We start from the raw sequence: 22,604 nt of genomic DNA on the forward strand, positions 1-22,604 counted from the left end.
GTGCACATGTGACGTTCATGTGTTTCCTTTTTTTTGGGTAAAGGGGGTTAGAGGATCAACCGTCCTCCTACCCCTGTGGATCGGAAGCCAATTGCTTGCCAAAATCGAAGTTGCATCAGCCACAATGTTGTCGGAGAATGATCGTTCTCTCGGATCGCATATAGACAAGATTAATACGATATTAGCAAACTGCAGGAGCATCCAAGGAAACGTCCTAAAACAGTATCGCTTACTAAAATTTGTAATGCCCATATAACATTAGGAATAGAAATGTTGCTGAAAGCTGAAGTGAGCACTGACGACATCCTAAGGTCAGATTGGAACATTTATAGTAAGGATAGGTTAGTCACTAGTGGTGCAGGTGTATTTATTACAGTAAGGAATTCCATAATATCTGGCAAAGTTATCACGGATTCCGAATGTGATTTAATTTGGGGGAAGTTCCACATCGAAGTGAAAGACGGCTACCGGGAATTTCGGGAAGAACTGTACCAGAGGTATGCGAACCTCCATTCACCCTTTTGTTACATAGTTCCATTGACCAATAAATTAAACGGTTTACTCAGTGATTGAATATCTTTGCTAAAACGGTCACAAGCAGTTTCACAGTATTAATAAATATGAACAGAAATTTTGCGTGCCGTAAGTCAAGATACAATCAGTTAATATGCAAAGCACATAAGTCACAATGAAAACAAACCAAATTAGTAAGCTATAATTATAATATTAATTTAATCTTCGGTAGAAACTTGGAACACAATTTTATCATAAAAACAGGCCTTAAGGCTTCAAAGCCAAAGCAAGATCTAAACTTAAGATAGCACAAACAGCAAGGCGAAACAATTTCCGATACAAACACTCAGCAATACATGAATATTACATTCCCATTGATGAACGGGATAATAATATCCCCAATATAGCTCCAAAAAACGGAATTTGAACATATAGGAAGAATATGGTAAATAGAGGCCCCAATAGAGGTGTACAAACTAATGGCAAAGTTATTAATTGATCTCTTGATTCATCAGGAACAGCGCACTCTTGGGGTGCTTCGATACTTGTGGCTGATGCCTAAATATCTGAGAAAGATTTGAAAGGTAACTTCCATCTCTGAACTGCAGGATTATATGGCGTGATTAGTCCCAAGTTCCGCGATCGAAAGCAGGTTCGAGGAACCTCTAGCGAGGGCACGACTCGTCCGCGTCGTAGTCGAGTTCCGTTCGGCCGGCCACGAGATACCAAGTCCGCAGCTCGTGGTCGTGCGGTAGCGTTCTCGCTTCCCACGCCCGGGTTCCCGGGTTCCCGGGTTCGATTCCCGGCGGGGTGAGGGATTTTCTCTGCCTCGTGATGACTGGGTGTTGTGTGCTGTCCTTAGGTTAGTTAGGTTTAAGTAGTTCTAAGTTCTAGGGGACTGATGACCATAGATGTTAAGTCCCATAGTGCTCAGAGCCATTTTCACGAGATACCAAGCTGGAAAGGAAGTGCACGGCGAAAGTTGGTCACGCGGTGGGAAAGCACCAGTCTAAGGCAGGACTAATGTAGCCACCAGGCGGCAACCTGGCATATAAATCACAGATCAGATCAAATAACAAGGTTGAGAATACCACACACAGATCAGATGTAACAAACGAGAACCCACTAAACAATTCATCATAGGATTAGGCTTTTTCGGCCACCCTGATCCACTGGTTTTTAACCAACTGAAAATTCAAACGGAAACCTGAGAAGCAATATGTATTTACACATGAACACACAAGAACCATATTATAATTAATAATAAGGCAGATTCCCGCGCTAAGGCGAATTTAATGAAACACTGAATACAACTCCAGGTGAGAGTACTTTACCTAGTACAGCACAAATGATTAAAAAATGTAAATATAAATTCAAAACAAAATTTTAAAAACACTTAAATAATCAAATTTGACTACTGTCCTTGATAACTGCAGAGTCACACGAATTCAAATATTTATGGAGTAACTGAATGCATACAGCTCTCAATCTGCTATATTAAACGTTATGCACGATAACGTAAGAGGAGGGACCATGGTGAAATATCTTAAGCATCTAGACTGGAGAAAGAGTTTAACAAGTACATCACCTGCTTCCCGGTGCACAAAATAGTCTGAAACAGACTCAGTCAAGGTTTTAGAAAAAACAATCAGTTTAACAAACAAATTCGTGAAATATAACGTATAAACGGCAGCTTATGACAAGCAGTAATTTAATGGCGTGACAAATCCCTTGACGTCACTACCCGGGAACAGGCTAACGGACCAATCACTTCCTTTATCCGTCGCGAGATTAAACCAACGGTCTATTCAAAATGTTGAGATTATGTTAGAGTCAAAGCAAGTGCGGTTGTAATTACGAAGTCGAGAACATATGTCATCGGAAACAGAAGCAGTCAGCATCACATAGTCGACTAACTTCGGCTCCTCATGAGGCAATCTTATTGAAATCAACCGCAGTCCTTCAGTGGCGTGAGTTGCCAACCGCATTAAGCGGTTGGCATAAGCTACCCTGCTGAACTCACGGCAAACAGGCAGCTCCCGTCTCTCTCTCTCTCTCTCGTCTCTCAACTACGGAGCGGCCCGCTTAACATCCGTGCCGTTTGCCATCTCCCCTCTTCATCGCGACGGGACCTAACATTTAGCTTCCTCCCACTCGCCGCCTGAGCGCGCCAACACTACTTGCCACTCCCTCGTGGACAAACCATGCATTTAGGTGAATAATCGATAACCTGAGAGCCGCAGTGGCTCAGAAAGGTTGGACAAAATTAACGAAGGGATGCATTGATAGGAGCTGTAGTGGTCGAGCGCTACAGAAAGAACTTGCAGAATATCGTTAGTCATTTTCCCGATCATGCCTTCATAATAGAGGATGACTTCAACTTGCCACGTTACCAATTGGGAGAGTAATGCTTTTAAAACTGGTGCCACAGACAGGGATTCGTGTGACGTTGTTCAGAATGTCTTGTCCGAAAATTATTTCGAGCAGATAATCAGAAAACCAACTCGTGAAGGTAGCATCTTAGAACTTCTGGCAGGAAGCAGACCTGAACTTATAGAATTAGTTAATGTAGGGTCAGGTGTCAGTGATCAAACGTCTGTCATAACAACCCCGACCACGCGTTTGGAATTTTAGAAAAGGAAATAAAATACTTCAAAGAACTCTGATACGTAAATAAAGGTAGTTTCAGCACAAGTTCAAAAAAAGCGAAAACCTATCTGATAAACGAAAGCTGAACGAAGTGAAAATGAGATTAAGGAGAGCAATGAGAGAAGCATTCAATGACTTTGAAAGTGAAATTTTGTCACCGAGTTCAGTGAAAACCCTAATAAACCTTGGTCTTAGGTAAACTCAACAAGCGATTCGAAATCCTCTGTTGATTCACTCAGTGGCCATATAGGCATATAAACGGAAGATAACAGAAATGAGGCTGAGATGCTTAATTCGGACTACCTAAATTATTTCATCCCGGAAGATCGTAACATGGCCCCGCCTCTCAGTCATGATACGAACTTTGGAATGGCCGATACTGAGATAACCGATCGCGAGATAGAAAGGCAACTACAGTCGCTTAGTAGTGCAAAGTCATCAGGATCAGATCAGATACCAATGACGTGATGCAAATAATACGAGCTTCCTCCATTGCTAGCAGCAATTTATCATAAATCGCTGGAGCGACGAATATTACCTTGCGAATAGGTAAAAGCGCAGGTCATTCCCGATTTCAAGAAGAGTCCTAGGATAGACGCACACAATTATAGGCCTATAACGTTGAAGTCAACCTGTTGTACAATCATGGAACACGTTTAATGTTCCAGAATCACGACGTTTTTGGAGAACGAGAATCTCCTCTGCAAAAATGAAATCAGCAAACAGTGATCTGGCGAAACTCAGCTCGTTCTGTTTCTCCATGAGATCCACAGCGCTGTAGACAACGGCATTCAGATTGATGCCATGTTCCTTGGCTTCTGGAAGACATTTAACACCGTCCCACAATACCGTTTAATGAACAAGCAATAATTACGAGTATACCAAGTATCGAGCCAGATTTGCGACTTCCTTACTACGGTTGTACGAAAGTAGCAACGCCAGAAGACAATATGAATTTGCAGCATGACTCGCAGAGGATTCTTGAATGGTACAGGCTCTGGCAGTTGAACCTGAACACATACGAGTATAAATGTAATGTACTACGCACAAGCAGGAAAATAAATCCACTGTTGAACAACTACGTTATTGATGACAGATTGCCGAAAACTGTTTCTGCGCACAATATCTCTGAGCAACTATCCAGATTGACCACAGAAACCAAACAGTAGCATAAAGAAATGCCATACTGAGATTAAGAGGCAGACACCATAAGAAATGCTACTCACTCACTAAACAAGTGGCTAAAAAGGCCCTTGTTCGGCGGATTCTTGAGTATTGTTCGGATATTTACCAGGTAGGACTGATAGAAGAGGCACAGAAGATTCAAAGAAAAGAGGCGCGTGGGGCGTGGGGCGTGGGGCGTGAGGGCGGAACAGAGATCCGACGCAAACTATAGTGGCAGACGCTACAAGATATGTGTTTTGGATCACGGAGAGATTTACTATTACAATCTCGAGAGAGTACTTTACGGGAAGAATCAGACAGCATATTACTTCCTCCCACATACATCTCGTAAAATGACAAGGACGAGAAAATTCGATAGACCAGAACAAACAAACAATAATGCATCCATTTCGCAGTTCGGGAGTTAGTGGCACAAGAAGTACTCGTCGCCACACGCGGTTAGGTGGCTTGTGGAGAGTGATACAGATGCAGATGTAGTATCTGCCTACATACCAGTAATCTGGTAGTGCTACGAGATCTAGGACTTAAGAGAAGCATCAGCTTGAAGCAAATAAACCGCTTTTTGGCTGACTCACTTCATAAGACGATATTTATTAAAACTATTACAAATGTCATAGAGTGAGACAACCGACTGAAACCTTTACGTGGATGCCATGTCTGTCACGTTCCTTTCTTTTATTAATAGGTAAAAGTATTTGTAGCAATCATCTGGCAACTGTCATAATCCTACCGGTTTTCAAAGGACAGTGAAGGTTTGATCAGGTTGTGGGAGAGTAACTCTGATGGAGGTGGAGAGCAGCTACAGAAAATGTTTGTAGCCAGTGGCGTCAAATAATTTATTTACTGCTAAGTTGGACAGTGCCGTAGGAGGTGGGCGGTGGTGGAAGCTGTCGGCGAACCTCTGGCTGTGACGGAGTGGCGATGGTGTTCTGCTGTCAGCACTTTTCTTCAATATACAGCTTGATAGCAACCTTGCTAGCAGCACACTGTTGTGCTTTAGGGCTGTGTCAAGCATGGCGATTATGTTCTGTAGGTAGTCAGTATTGGCCCACGGTCAAACCCAGCACCGATGGCTGACGGCTGGTGTTGATGGTCCCGAGTGACTTGGAGCAGAGAGGACAACTCATCCAACCTGTGGCTGAATCCTCTGGTGGCAGTCCCGTCGCAATGGCAGAGCAACCATCACACAGCGGACGCCGATTCGAGCCCCAGCTCTCGCGAGATACCCAGCCTAGACGGAAGGCCAGCTCTTACACAGTACAAGGCAGGACCTGTTGCGGCTAAGGTCATGTGCGTGGCCTGCCAAGCGCTCCCGATACCTTTCAAAGCGCCGGCAATTGTACCAACATTCGGGTCGTAAGTACAGAGCTGCTGGCATGGCGTAAACACCGACAAAGGGGGTGACGACAAACGCCTGGATTTCGGCGTCAGGCCTCGGCTTGAAACAGTGTCTGCAGGACATAACACGTGAGTTGTTTGGTTCAGTCAGGATGTAGGGAAATTGCTGACCAGAGAGGTTAAGTAGCTGTAGTCGTAGAAGTGAACATGTGGGTACAAGCTCGGCAGTGACCGTTGACGTTTGGAGAGTTACCGCGCGGGATTAGCCGAGCGGTCCAGGCGCTGCAGTCATGGACTGTGCGGCTGATCCCGGCGGAGGTTAGAGACCTCCCTCGGGCATGGGTGTGTGTGTTTGTCCTTAGGATAATTTAGGTTAAGTAGCGTGTAAGCTTAGGGACTGATGACCTAAGCAGTTAAGTCCCATAAGATTTCACACACACATACACAATCATTTGGAGGGTTGTGCGAGCGGTGGAGGAGAACTAATGAACTCTTGTTGAGGGTGGTCAGGGCAAGACCACTTTGGTATGTTGTTGCACAGGGTTTCGGAGCTGTTAGGAAGTGAGACGAGCTCGGGATGATTAACGATTTTCCATTCTATTCTGCATACACTATTTGCTTAAGTAGTGCGCGTATTTATGTGCTTCGCGATATTTAATTCTTTGCATTAGTCGTGTCGCTCTGTAGTCCCATTCACATGTGGATTTTGATCCCTGTGATACCTTATAGTCTCAAAGAGACTCTTGCGTTGCTTCCTCTCCGATGTATTTGCTTCATTAATATTTTTGTAGCATCTGCGATAGTTCACTAACTTAACTTTCATAGTTAAATCAATATCTCTTCGTGAATAGTCCACATGATATTCCGGAAACGCTTCATTTAGTATACTTAATTTAGTATACAGTGTTAAGCTGTGCACGTGACCTCCTCGTAGGAATCATGTGGTGTGGCTTGCAACGGTTTCATCTTGAAAACATTTCCGACCCTGCCGTCGAAGTCACCTTCCTCTTCTTGGATTCTTTTCTTCAGAATAAATTGATTAGATAGTTGTTTTGCAGGCCGGGCAACCACAGCCAAACCTCGACATTTTTTCAAAGAACATTCTGCACTGGCTGTATGAATGATTTTTTATAAAATCTGCAACCGGTTTCGCACCACTTATCGGTGCATCGTCAGACATTTTCTGTGAAAACATGTTTAGATAGTGTTTGGTAATAGTTCCGGTTATTCGAAAAACTTGGTTTAAATGGCTCTGAGCAGTATGGGACTTAACATCTGAGGTCATCAGTCCCCTAGAACTAAGATCTACTTAAACCTAACTAACCTAAGGACATCACACACATCCATGCCCGAGGCCGGATTCGAACACGCGACCGTAGCGGTCGCGCGGTTCCCGACTGAACGCCTATAACGGCTCGGCCACAGCGCCCGACTGATGATTCACTTATGTAATTTTTTCAAAAGCAAGCAAGCTTCCTCTGAAGCTACGTTCAGCTGCTGCTGGCCAGTGTTTTGTGTACTTGCTGTTCGCTACATCCCCGAAAGTGTTCTATTCTTAAATGAAATTGATTAAACACCTATTATTATCTCCATCATTTTGCGTAATGTAATTTCTCAGCTTTAAACAAATTTTGTTTGTCATGCGTTAAACGTGATATGATGTAAACCTAAGAATTTCGTATGATCTTTGGGTAGGACTATGCTCCTACTACTTTTCGACTGTATTTCAGTAGCACTACAAGGTCATTCACGATCGTTAACGGTCAAAACAGACGGGATTTAACTGACTTTCCTTTAAGAGTTCAGTCGTGGAGCATATATGCTAACTGGTAGGCAAATTTGTGCATATGGTGTACCATTGTGTTTCCAGCAGTATCCGTTATCCTCCTAACACGATTAGTCAGTTGCTCGTTATTCGTTTGACGATGGAATGTGGAAGAATCCTTTCACCTCCTGAATCGTTTTGTCCCACAGAGGGAGGATTACTTTGAGTTACTGTAAAAATTATGTTTTTTTGTGTTCATTGCATACAGGCATTAAAAATTACGTTTCTGAGTGTGAGTGGATTCTTAAGAATAAAGATTGAATATTCCGTTGATTTAGTCTCCGCTTGCTCATTTAAAGTTTAATGGTAACTTCCTGTTTCCCAACCGCAAACTAATGAAATAATTGAATGCGCATATAGGAGGATCCGATAACTTGTACGACATGGCCTTTAGCCAAAGTAAATAGTCCTTTACAGTTGCGTCAAGTAAATATATGACACTTGAGGGTAATGGTTCAAATGCCTCTGAGCACTGTGGGACTTAACTTCTGAGGTCATCAGTCCCCTAGAACTTAGAACTACTTAAACCTAACTAACCTAAGGCCATCACACACATCCATGCCCGAGGCCGGATTCGAACCAGCGACCGTAGCGGTCGCGCGGTTCTAGACTGAAGCGCCTACAACTGCTCGACCACTCCGGGAGGCTCTAAACGGGGTACTAGCAGTAAAAGGCAGACTTGGTAGCAGACTAGTGCGATAAGGATGTCATGTAGAACAAAGCGGGCACTATATGAAAATATTAGAAGTAGTCACAATCAAGATACAGCTAGGCCATTACATAGAATACGGCAAGGTGCTTAAAAATGTTATTAGGGAGGCAAAGAGTACGTGGTACGCAAATTGATTAGTTACTTCACAGGATAAAATTAAAACCATATGGTCAGTTTTGAAGGAAGTTACTAGTCACCGGCAGAAGTTCGATGTAAAGGCAGTTCGTTATAAAAATATTTCTGTTACTGATGAACCAGATATATGCACAGTATTTAACAATCATTTTATGAGCATTGATGGTGAATTCAAAAATTAAGTTTTTACAGGGAATCATATAACTCCCTTAGCAAATGCCTTTCCGAAATTTATGTCTCAAATATTCTTCTGTGATACAGACAAGGGGAAGATTGAGACTATAATTAGATAACTGAAGACTATGCACAATCATGCATACGATGGACTGCCTAGCAGAATATTAAAGTACTGTGCTGCAAATGTTAGCCCTGTACTTAGCCATATTTGTAACTTTTCCTTAAGGAGTGGTCAGTTTCCTGAATGATTAAGGTAATAAGTAGTACAGCGGTTTTACAAAAAGGGAGAAAGGGGTAATGTAGACAATTTTATACCTATTTCTATGTGATCAGTGTTTTTAAAGTTAGTGAATAGGCTCTGTATGTAAGGACAATTGATCATTTTATACCACATAATTTGCTACCAAATGTACAGTTCGGATTTAGAAGTCATTTAACAACAGATAATGCTATATTCTCTTTTCTCTGTGAAGTACTGGATGGGTTAAACAAAATGTTTGTAACTCTAGTCATATTTTTTTATTTAACTAAGGCGTTTGATTGTGTTAATGACAAAATATTGCTCCAGAAGTTGGACCATACGGAATATGGGGAGCAGCTCACAATTGGCTCACCTCTCACTTAAACAACACATAGCAAAATGTCATTACTCACAGTGTTGAGAATGACTGTGATGTATGGTCTGAGTGGGGTGTGGTGGAATGGTGTGGGGGAGGGGGAATGCCCTAGGGGTCAGTGTGTGCGCCCTAAAACACTAATCATCATCATCATCCTCATCCTACTCCTCATTTATATAAATGATGTGGCCTCTTTTATTACAGGTAACTAACTCTAAAATATTTCTCTTTGCTGATGACATTAGCTTGGTAGTGAAGGATGGTGTGGGCAGCATTGGCTCGGTTTCAAATAGTGCAGTTCATGAAATAAATTCATGGCTTGTAGAAAATAAACGCTAAAACACAGTAAGACTCAGTTTTTACAGTTTCTAACACAATTCAACAAAGTCCAACGTTTTAATTTCACAGAATGGGCATATGATTAGTGAAACTGAACAGTTCAAATTTCTAGGTATTCAGATACATTGTAAACTGTTGTGAAAAGTCCACGTTCAGGATCTTGTTCAGAGACTTAATGCTGCTATTTTACTACTCCAACAGTATATGAAGTAAGTGATCGTTCTACACCAAAATTAGTCTACTTTCCTTCTCTTCATTCGCTTATGACATATGGTATTATATTTTTGTGGTAACTCCTCCCATTCTAAAACGATATTTTTGGCTTAGAAACGAGCAGTTCACGAACCTCTTGTCGACCCCTATGCACTAGTCTGGGTATTTTGACACTGGCCTGTCAATACACATATTATGTACAGTCGTTCCTTGTTGAAACTGTCACCTCATTGCCAAGAAAAAGCAGCTTTTACCGAGTTAATACTTGTCAGAAATCCAACCTGCTTTTTGGATCGGACTTCCTTAACTCTTGTGCGACAAGGTGTGTAGTACACTGCTGAATACATGTTCAGTAAGCTACCACAAGAATTCAAAAATCTTAGCAGTAATCCACGAGCTTTCAAATCGAAAGTGAAAAGTATCCTAATGGGTCACTCCTATTCTGTTGAGAGTTCCCTTGGAACTTCAGCTGATTCCTACGCTAGCGTTTCCTTGAACTTATGGCTTGACTTTTTTGGGTTAATCAACATTTTGTTTTGATCTCTTATTACGTTTTTGTTGTAACTTCATGTACTGACACGGTCCATGACCTTGGAGATTTGCTACTCTAATTGATCTTACGGAAAAATACATAAATAAATCGTTAGTAGCGTTGTATATGCTGTGTTGTCAGACGCCACATGTGACGTATTGAAACTTAGCGAGAGGTATCCAAATGACTTATTTTCTATCACTACAGTGCTCCGTTCACCTCAGTCCACGTCACAGGTCCCGCAATGCTGATGCCACCGCCCCAGTGACCCAGTGCAATGCGCTGTGTTGAGCCGGCCTTGTACGCCAGCTGCAGAGCTCCGATTACGTCAGGATGGCTGCGCCAGCAGCTGAATCAGCGGCCACTGTCCTCGATGTCCCGACACTGCTCCGCCGGGAGCCGCCGCACGGCCAGCTGACAACCGCACAATGCCCGCGCCGTGTGTCCTCGCCCGTCTAGCATGAGTCGCAGCGCCAACAAGAGCCCGCGAACGGGCGTCCGAATCTGCGGCCCTCGCCGGCGTGTGTCGGGAGCCGAGACGACTGCCCGCGGTAGCGAGCCGTGGAATTGCCCGCTGCTGGCTGGCTGCGGACCGTGCGTCGGCCTCAGAGGGTCAAACCAACGACCCGCCGTGAACCGGGACGCTGTCGCTCCATCTGTTGTTCCATGTAGAACGGCGGTGTGACACGCCCAGCCGACCAGGAGAGCTGCCACACTTGAATGAATCTCAGTATTTTAAACATAGTTGCGCAACAACAACGGTTCCACGTAATAAGACTAAAAACAGCCGACCAGTTGCAATGGATAAAGAAATCTTAACCTAGGTTTCGGGAGATTTAAATCTGTCTTCTTCAGAAGGCGGCAATTTTACATAAATATGGAATGATGTATCATCGTCTTTTTTACAAATATCTGCATAGATCCATTAGTCCAAATTAAAATGTAGCCCTGAAAATAGGGTTTGTCATGTAAATAAAAATTAGTACATGGATGTAGCAGAGCTCACAAGTCGCATTTTTATTTACATGACAAACCCTATTTTCAGGGCTATATTTTAATTTGGATTAATGGATCTATGCAGATATTTGTAAAAACGACGATGATACATCATTCCATATTTATGTAAAATTGCCGCCTTCTGAAGAAGACACATTTAAATCTGCCGAAACCTAGGTAAAGATTTCTTTATCCATTGCAACTGGTCGGCAGTTTTTAGTCTTATTGAATGAATCTCGTTAGAAAACGGCACCTATTTATACACAGTGCCTCTTTTTTGTTAAGCTTGCCACTTCGCGTCACGTATGCATAACACTAAGGTTGGCCAGTCGCCCTCTTTTTCCCTCGACTTGCGCCATGGAAACTGTTATGTGCACTCGCTCCAGCAGTTCTATGCCCCTGTGGCCTCTATTTGCCTTTGCAACTGCTGGTATGCGTAGCTTACTGCAATGCAGCCCGCACCTGACCGTAACTCGTGCTCCAAATATCGCACAAAACTAACTTTCCGCGTCCTAAACTGCGCTGCTGCTACGTATACGCCAAACTGACAAACTGCACAGCCCAGTAATTGTTGAACACAGCGGCCTGGAATTATGCACGATCTGTATCTTCGGACTTCCGTTCGTAATACCGACAGAAGACGTGATGGCGGCACTGCGACCTAATGGAACAGAGCTCGGACACTTAGCAGAGAAATGGGCATACTTCATTACGAACGCAGTTTTGAACAAAGTGCGGCGATCCCTCATTGAGCTACACAAAACTGTACAGTAAATTACTAAAAGAGATTAAAGAAATTGCAAAAATAGACTTATTTAAAAAGGCAGCTAAAGCCTACCTGTTATGCAATACCCTTTTTATATCGAAGGATTACTTAGATGAAACAGAGTAGGGGTTTGGTATAAAAAGGTTATATATAAATAATAATAATGATTATAAAAAATCCTAAATTCCACATAACACATTCCTTCTATTTTCCATTTCTAGAAAACTTACTCCCAAGCTCTGCATAGCACAATACTAACATATCTCCCTCTTTCTGAGCTCAACATCTCACTCACTATAGAGGGATACTGACTTAGTTTTTCAGGATAGCAAATGGGAAGCTGCGTTACAGAAAATTACCCAGAGACCACCAGTGTGCGTGCGTGCGTGTGTGTGAGTGTGTGAGTGTGTGTGTGTGTGTGTGTGTGTGTGTGTGAGAGAGAGAGAGAGAGAGAGAGAAAGAGAGAGAGAGAGAGTGTGTGCTTGCGTGTGTATGTGTGTGTGTGTGTGTGTGTTTGTGTGTGTGTGTGTGTGTGTGTGCGTGCGTGCGTGCGTTTGTGTGTGTGTGTGTGTGTGTGTGTGTGTGTGTGTGTGTAGTGAGTGTGGTGTTATGAAACAATGTGTGTATAATGTATGCTGTGACAGTGACATATGAGTGAACAGTGTGGCATTACATTATTTGATAAGTTGAACCGTAATTTTATTTTCAAAATCTTTTCTTAAGAATTTACTTTATTTACTAGCGATTCGCCAAGAACATAACACATTTAATCACACTATGTGAGCGTGGAAGTAGTTGCCAGGAAATAAATGATGGAAAATAAATTTACCTTTAACAAATGTGCATTTTATTCCTAAAAGGCTTTCAAAACAGATTTAATAATACAATCAGAAAGCACCCTCTAAAATTCGTGCTACAATTTATTCAGAGGCAGAAATAATAATTTTTTTATATATATAGCATGAGCTCTCGGGCTGAGAACCTTGCCGCTCGCTTTTAACACGACCGTAGTCACGATCGCTCACAACAACCTCTAAAAGACTACACTGGTGCAAATCTGCAACACACCGGATTACTTTAAACTAAAAATTTTAACAACTCACACAAACAGAAAACTATGCACCCCGTATGAGGGATGGAAGCGGTACGAAACACTCACATTAAAAATTATTTTCCACCGAAAGTGCAACTTGTTTTTAAAGGAACTCTTACGGTGGAAGGGTGGCAACTTTATATACTAAAAAGACCATTTAAATAAAATCCATGAAATGCAGTCTTACATAAAATGTACAAACATGCTCTACATTACACATATACCGCCTCTCAAAGTGACAGGTAAGATAAAAACATTATTCAGGAATTCGGCCTTTACGCCTTAAGCAATAAATACGTTAACACCGAATCCGACAAACATGACAGAGGCAGCTAGTAACGAATGGCAGACAGACAGACAGACACTAAGTGCCTAACGAATGCGGACGAGAGACCGACGAGCAAGCTGCGGACGAGAGACTGACCAAGAAAACACGTAGAATTTAACAAGTGAATCAAACAACATATCTCCAGTCACTTAACTTCTAATAAACAGCGATTTCTGGCGAAGACCTGGCGCAGCACCCCCAACGCTCTCCCGAACTGTCCGCTACAAGCCACTTCAACGGACGCAGGAAGACGGGCCAATTTCCCATCTCACGGCGTCGCAGCTCGCCCCGGCCAAATCGATGTCGTGGGTTGACTCCTGTTGCTCTCGTGTCGGCCACGAAGCCCCTACTCCCCGCTATACGGCGTGGCCCACTGGACTCATGTGGCGACCTCACATGCGCCGACGATCCTGGCGGACATGTCATCTTGTGTCCCAGTGCGCGACCGACCAACCGATCGATTCAACCGCCAATGCCCATTGCCTGAGAAAACTCGAGCAGACTGGCGGCCTAACACATACTAGCACTCCGGACGACGGACAGACACTAACCGCCTCACCGATGCGAATGAGAGACAGACCCAAACTAACTTGGCTGACCAACTGACCAGACTCGCCCAGACTGACAGACTGACTGACTTGGCTGAACAACTGCCACCGACTGACTAAAGGCCTGGCCAGACAGAATGCGGCCTGGCCGTCCGGCCTGTGGCCTTGAGCCGCAGCCGGCAGGCCGCACTGTTGAATCGCTCGTTACTGTATGGCGGCGGTCACACTGAGTGCGGCTCGGACGCAACGGCACACGGCCTGCCGCACCGGCCGCCGCCGGGTTGTCACAGATTACAGATTCGCCGCAAGCCGGAGCGGCTGCTTGCCTCTGTTGGCGCATTCAACCGCTCTGTTGTCACACTGGAAGCAGCGGCGTGAGGCGGTTTTCGTCTTGCAGCTCGTAGTGCATGCATCATGGACACAGAAAGATTTACAGAGGAGGTGAGATAATAAAACTTTTTGTCTGATACACGCGATCCTGATTTGGAGGTAGAATACTTTTGCCCTCGATATACTCTTGATAGAAAGCTGAATTCTCAGAAATAGTGTTGTCACTGTGACGTCCATAACTTCCAATATCAACTACTGTAAACACCGGAGTATGGATCAACGATCGCCAGGAGAACTAGCTAAAAGAACTGTTTGTAACAGAAGAACTGGGATCCAGTATCCTTCGGGCATTTTAACCTGATAAGCTTTCCGTCTATGTTTCCAAGGCAGTCCGGAAACCCCCAAAGTTCTACAAATCCTCCTTCAGATTTCTTCTACATCTCTGTTGTAGGAGTATGTAAATACTTGGGCTGTAGAACAGTCCATATTGCCTGGCACACTTATTTCATAATATCTGAGACTGTTGAACGTCCTAACCGAAAAGAGAAAGCTATGGTCTGGTGACTGTCGCCTGTAGTCAAGTATCTGGAAAAGATTAAAATCTGTTATGCCGATAGAACGAATGGATAAGATAACGACCAAAGATATGTTTGTTTAAATTCAATGACAATGGTATGAATACAATGAAACAAAACAATGTATTAAGTAGAAAGTTCTCTCTAGCGGAGGCCACAAACGTAAAACTTACCTCAAACAAATGGTTAGCCTGTGCCTTGTATCAATTGGCTTTCTCCAGTTCGTTGTGCACTTCTCGGTGCTACCTTTTTATCAGGCGATGCATTTCCTCGAAACATTCTCGCGACATGCGAAAATATTTGAAGAACCTATCTTCGTCAGACTCTTAGATCAATACACAGACGATGGTGTTCTCCTAAGCTTTCTCTCTTGCTATTAATGTCGTGCAACCAACATCTCCTCTTCTTAGTGCCATTTCGTATCGCTAGTGCGAGCTACTCATTTCTGCAATAAAAAAAAAAAAAACCTCGCACAAAGATAACGCGTCCCGTGTGAGGATTCCAAATCGTCTAACGCCAAGACAATCGCGCTACGCATGCAAGCTTAATAATGGGGTTTGGCCCCTTGCACAGTGTAACACAGCTGACGCATCAAGAGTCGCTGCGGCGGCCGGCCGGCCGTTGCCTGTGTGGCGTCCCTGGCCGCTGACGGGCCCGGCCAGCCGCTGCGCCGTCCGTTGCAGCGGCAGGCCGGATTCTGTCTGGCCAGGCCTTAAGGCCTGGCCAGACAGAATGCGGCCTGGCCGTCCGGCCTGTGGCCTTGAACCGCAGCCGGCAGGCCGCACTGTTGAATCGCTCGTTTCTGTATGGCGGCGGTCACACAGAGTGTGGCTCTGACCCACCGGCAACCGGCCTGCCGCACCGACCGCCGCCGGGTTGTCACAGGTTACAGATTCGCCGCAAGCCGGAGCGGCTGCTCTGTTGGCGCATTCAACTGCTCTGCTATCGCACTGGAAGCGGCGGCATGAGGCAGTTTTGGTCTTGCAGCTCGTAGTGCACGCATCATGGACACCAAAGACTTATAGAGGAGGTGAGAGAATACAACTTTTTGAATGATACAAGCAATCCTGATTACAAGAACATTCTGAAGAAGGCTGAAGCTTGGAGGGATATAGCTGCTAAACTGGATCAAAATGGTAAATACATTTTGCAAAATTTTAAGTTCCACAGAAGCAAAAATGTAGTAAAGTATATTATTAAGTACTGGAATTTATCTAGTGTATATTATAACTTAAAGGAGCTGGAAGTATGTAAGCAACAATCCATCATAATGTAAAACTATACATAGAATGTGGAAAGAGAAAAGAACCGTCACCATTGTTAAAACCGGTCTTGATGTATGATAATAGTGTTTCATTTAAACGAAAGTTCATTGTCTCTCCCCACGTCATATATTTTGAGGTCGTGTGTTAGTCCCATGCTTGGTTTTAACCCTAACAACAGAAGATGCTATACCACGCAACTCTTTCATAATACAAATTAAAGTAATATTTCCGATATTATGAGAAATATATTTCACATAATTTTGCCAATAATCCGAGACATTGTTGTTTGCTTAACATTTACAGTCACTTGAGAATTTACCGATAAAATAATACAGAAATAGGATATTGTTTGTAGCTTCACAGAGGTGTCTTGGTTATCTTTCCTTAAAAGGTATTTTGTTACCCAAATGTGGCGGCACTAGGCGCTACAGTCTGGAACCGCGCGACCGCTACGGTCGCAGGTTCGAATCCTGCCTCGGGCATGGATGTGTGTGATGTCCTTTGGTTTGTTAGATTTAAGTAGTTCTACGTTCTAGGGGACTGATGGACTGATGATCTCAGATGTTAAGTCCCATAGTGCTCAGAGCCATTTGAACCTATTTTTTAACCCAAATGTGATATTGTAGTAACAACGTAACTGCCCTTTATGAAAATACGACATGTCTTGCTCTGCGGTTAATTGCGTTATGAGATACTACAGTGTGTGTCTCCCTAGCTCTAACAGGCTCAGCTTGTTAAGAGTTCACATGGATCATACAAATGCTTATATAGTTCGATATTTTAATACCCATTTATTTTACTGCCACGAAATGGTAGAATGTTCTACTTCAGGTGTAAATTCTACCGTTCTGGTTTTGTCAACTTGCCAAGTATGTGAAAAAAAGTCTTTGATGACAAATAAAATAACTACTGGCTAGACTAACTGAAAACTTTGACAGGACGAATACTCAATACCAGAGGAACAGATACGGAAAGAGAATTTCATATTTGAATGGGAATAGTAGCATATCATAAGAGGCAGTTTCATATTATATTAACATTAGAGATTTCTTTGAATGTAATTGTTCCCATTTCAGACACCTGCAACAGTCATTATTTTCTTTATACATTTTACAAGAATACATTACCGGTACATTTGTTCATTTGCAGCCGAGACCTTGAAAACGAAATGGAGGAACCTGAGAGATGCCTACGTCAAACACAAGAAGATGGTAAGAGGCACCACTGGCCAGAGCTTGAAACGGTACAGATCATGGCCGTGGAGTGAACACATGAGGTTCATGGACTGTACTCTGGAAGCACGACCAACAACATCAAATATTCCCTGCTCAAGAGAGGCAGTCACAAGTGACAGCGAAAGACACTCACAGTCAGGTGAACACTCATCAAACGTCACAATTTTTCCTCAGTCAGAGTTGCTAACACATGAGTATGAAGGAGAATCTCAGGAGCAGTGCACAGAGGTTTTGGAACCATCTTCAGCACGAAAGAAGCCAATCGCTAAAAAAATGAGAAAGCAGGGACCAAGTGCTGATGTTGAGTGTATAATTAGTTACTTGCAAAAGAAACATCAGTATAAGGATAAGCATGACGAAGTTCATCATTTATTTTTAAGCTATGCAAAAACATACAAACGTCTTACAGTTAGATCATAAGCTAAGCTTAAAGTGCAACTGGCACAGTTATTTGCGGAGGCTGAGCTCGCGGAATTAGATGAGCAACAGCCAACTCATGTCTCTCAAAGTCTTTCAGTAGACTCGGCCCACGTTGATTTCCGTGAACCCGCTGCATTTCGTGGTGCAAATACTGGCACATCAACTGACGATGTAGGTCAGGACATGAATCCTGATAAGATCAGCCTCACGCAACTTTGATTTTTCACATGTAAAAATTCTGTACTTATGTAATTTAGACTTGTATAGAAATTATACTAAAATTTTGTAAACCAATTGCTGTAGCAAATGGAATACACCAAACACTGAAATTTTCTAAAGAATCTGTTAGTCTTTCTGTTCTCACATATTAGCCCTTTCGCAGGTTATCATAACTTCATTGCTTTTGACACAAATGCGTTGTATTGACAAACTTGTCGAAACACTTGGTAGGTATTCAAATGTAATCGACAACAATATGTTTATATGCTGTTGAAATAATCAGCAAAATGTTCACGAACTTGAATTGCAGCAATAGACGACCTTCGATTAGTTGATCCAATATCTACGAATGCACGTATTGGCGTGCACTCTTCTTCACTATCAGAAGGTAAGTATTCTTTGATATTACTTGATATAACGTAATTGTGTAAACAGCAAGCCGATTTAACAATATGTTCTGCAGTTTCAACATCGGTTACTATGGCTCTTAAAAATACGCGCCATTTCATTGCCAACATACCAAAGGCATTTTCCACTACTCGACGTGATCGGCTGAGCCAGGCATTGAATTGCTTCTTCTTTGCATTGATGATTACTAGAGGTTTTGGATATCGTCTCAGCAAATAAGTCTGAAGTGCAAAACCTTCGTCACCAACGAAAACACGAGGAACAGTGATGTCTGTACCCGGTAGTGGCTTTGGAGGTAGAATACTCTTGCCCTCGATATACTCTTGATAGAAAGCTGAAATCTCAAAAATGGTGTTGTCACTGTGACGCCCATAACTTCCAATGTCAACTACTGTAAACTTGTAGTATGGATCAACGATCGCCAGGAGAACTAGCGAAAAGAATTGTTTATAACAGAGGTACTGGGATCCACTATTCTTCGGGCATTTTAACCTGATATGCTTTCCGTCTATGCTTCCAAGGCAGTTCGGAAACCCCCAAAGTTCTAGAAATCCTTCTTCAGATTTCTTCCACATTTCTGTTGAAGGAGTAGGCAAATACTTGGGCTGTAGAACAGTCCATATTACCTGGCACACGTCTTTCACAATTTCTGAGACTGTTGAACGTCCTAACCGAAAAGAAAAAGCTATTGTCTGGTGACTGTCGCCTGTAGCCAAGTATCTGGAAAAGGTTAAAATAAATTATGCTGGTAGAACGAATAAATAAGTTAACGACCAAAGACATGTTTGTTTAAATTCAGTGACAATGTTATGAATACCATGAAACAAAATAATCTATTTAGTATAAAGTTCAGTATAGTGGGACATACGGAACTAGATGTTAACTATCGTTTGTTGTATGCGTAAACTCTGCAGATCAATTTATCACTCCACTCGTAACTACGTTGTGGGATAGCACTTTTTTCCGCCGAACCTTAGATATGATGCAGCAAAGCCTAAATGGAATAAGTTATATGAATTCTGTATGAAGCACAAAGAGGCCACAAATGGTAAACTTACCTCAAACAAGTGGCTAGTCTTTGCCTTGTATCAATTGGGTTTCTCCAATTCGTTGTGCACTTCTCGGTGCTCCCTTTTATCAGGGGATGCAGTTCCTCGAAACATTCTCGCGACATACGAAAATATTTGAAGAACCTATCTTCGTCAGACTCTAGTTCCATACACAGACGATGGTATTCTCCTAAGCTCTCTCTCTTGCTATTAATGTCGTGCACCCAACATCTCCTCTTCTTGGTGCCATTTCGTACCGCTAATGCGAGGAGGAGTTCTTCCTCGTCCGAGCTACTCATTTCTGCACTTAAAAAATAAACTCGCACTAAGATAACGTGTCCCGCGTGAAGCTTCCAAATCGTCTAACTCCCAGACAATCGCGCTACGCATGCAAGCTCAATAATGGGGTCCGGCCCCTTCCACAGTGTAACAGCTGACGCATCAAAAGTCGCTGCGGCGGCCGGCCGGCCGTTGCCTGTGTGGCGTCCCTGGCCGCTGACGGGCCCGGCCTGCCGCTGCGCCGTCCAGCTCTGCAGCCAGGCGACTAGCGCGAGTTTTGGTGTTCTCGTAAAGATAAGTTATTTTAGATTATAAAACATATAGATTAGTACTGATTACGTGGTAAATAAGTGTATTAGTGTGCCGTTTAAGTGTACCATTAAAGGTTTCATTTTTCTTTACGTAATATAGCAGAAAACGCGAAAAGACCGTACAGTCGTATTTTCTGTTTACTTTCTGCTGCAGCAAATCTATAGAATTTCGTTTAGTTGTTCCTTGCTCTCTCCAGCAATTTAACTTAGCGTACCTCTTCGTTAATTAACTAGCATTTCCGGAAAATAGCGTAAAGTTTAACTTGTTGTTTCAGAAACTTTGCACTTTTGTTTTTGTTTACACACAGTTGCGTATAGGCCAAATTTGTGTAACCATATTTTCGTGTTTATCTGTAATTTAACTGACTTATTCTTAATAAACTATTACGTTTATCATGAGTGAAAAGTGCTTGACTTGCCGTAGAATTGTTAGGTCGGGGCTTTGGTGTGATGGGTGCTGTAGTTTTTTCCATGTGGGTGACTGTAGTGGCGTGGGAATAGGGGAAGTAAATGAGACTCATCAGTGGTTTTGTAGGATTTGTAGTAGAGATAGGAAGATACTGGAACAGGAGGGGAAAATTGCTGCCCTTCAGGCTGAGTTAGACAAGGCCAGGGGAGATCTTGACAGGTTAAGGAGGGAGAAGGGTAAAGAGAGGTGGGAAGTGGCAACAGGCAACAGGAGGAACAGGCCTAGAACTTTGTCTGACAGCTTTATGGTGAATGTGGAAAATAGATTTGACCTGTTGCTTCAGTTAGAAGCTAGTGAGCCTCAAGCAGTTGCAGGTGTAGACAGGGCACAACAAACTTTCAGCAGCAAATTGAAAAGTAAGAATGTAGGGAAATCAGAAAAGAGAAAGAAAGTGTTGTTGTTAGGTAGTTCCCATGGAAGAGGTGTTGGCCAACACTTGCAGGATGAACTAGGATCAGAATACCAGGTCACCAATTTTTTTAAACCTAGTGCTGGTCTGGAGCAGGTGACAGAGGATTTAGGATCACTTTGCAAAGATTTCACTAAGGAAGACACCGTGGTTATAGTGGGTGGGGCAGGTAACAGTATTGACAGAGATCATGGGTACAGTATAGAGTGTGACCTGGCGAAGATTGCATCAGCATCGAAGCATACTAGTGTTGAGTTTGTATCTGTTCTTGGGCGCCATGACCGACCTCATTTGAACTCTTCTGTCAAGAGAGTTAATTTGGAGCTGGAACGGCTGCTCATGTCGGGTGCGGGGTCACACATTGGTGTGGTTCATGTTGATTCTCTCAGTAGGTGGGATTATACTAGGCATGGCTTTCACCTCAACAGGAAGGGGAAGGGTAAATTGGCTGGGAAAATAGCAGGAAAGTTAAAGGGGGGAGGCACTGTCATGAGTGGTAAAATACCAGTGGTTATAGGATTCAGAAAAGACCCTTTTTTAGGGTAGGGAGGACAGAAAGAAAGCAAATTTTAAGAGAAGTTAGAACTGAGACAAACCTTCAGTTTGAGAAAGAAATCAAAAAACATAATTCCAGCTTATCACATCAGCATAAACAGCCATTGGTTAAGAATTTTCAACTGTCAGCAGATATTTTAACTCCACCCAATTTTAACTCAGTCAATGTGAAATGTCAGCTATCTTTATTGCATCAAAATATTCGAGGACTGAGAAATAAAATTAATGAATTAACTATCTGCATAGATGAATTAGAGTCTTCAAACCCAGCTGACATAATCTGCTTCTCTGAACATCATGTGACCACTGGTATAGAACTTTTAAGTGATACAGGGTTTAGGTTAGCATCTCACTTTTGTAGATCTGAAATGGAGAAAGGAGGAGTTGCCACATTCATCAGGAACTGTCATAAATTTAAGAACATAGACATTCATAAATTTTGCCTAGAACAGCATATGGAAGCATGTGCAACAGAATTAGATTTTCACAAAAAATCTTTCATAATATTAAGTGTATATCGAGCACCTGCAGGTAACTTTAATCTGTTTGTAAACCACCTTGAAGCTGTACTGGCCTATTTAACAACCAAAAACAAAGAAATAGTGGTTGCTGGTGATTTCAATGTAGATTTCCTTAAAGACTCTCCCAATAAGAACTTATTTGAGTTAGTAACACTATCATTCAACTTAATTCCCACAGTAAAGTTCCCCACTAGGATAGCCACTTGCTCACAAACAGCAATTGATAATATCTTTATAGAAAAGTCCAATGAACAAAATTATATTACAAAACCAATAGTCAATGGCCTCTCAGACCATGACATGCAGTTCCTTCTGTTAAATGTTAATACTGAACAGGATATAAAATCTGTTAAATCTGAGCTCAAGAGGGTAATCAGTAAGCCAAAAATTGATTATTTTAGGACACTCCTCAGAGACATTCACTGGACTGATGTTTACAGTGCTCATGGCATGGATGGAAAATATAACATTTTTGCTAATAAAGTGCTTACCTTATTTGAACACTGCTTTCCCCCAAAACTTACCAAGGCTAGAGCAAAGTCTACAAAGAAGCCATGGATTACTCGAGGAATAGGGGTATCTTGTAAAACAAA

The sequence above is a fragment of the Schistocerca cancellata genome, chromosome 8, assembly GCF_023864275.1.
Source record: "Schistocerca cancellata isolate TAMUIC-IGC-003103 chromosome 8, iqSchCanc2.1, whole genome shotgun sequence".
NCBI lineage: Eukaryota > Metazoa > Arthropoda > Insecta > Orthoptera > Acrididae > Schistocerca > Schistocerca cancellata.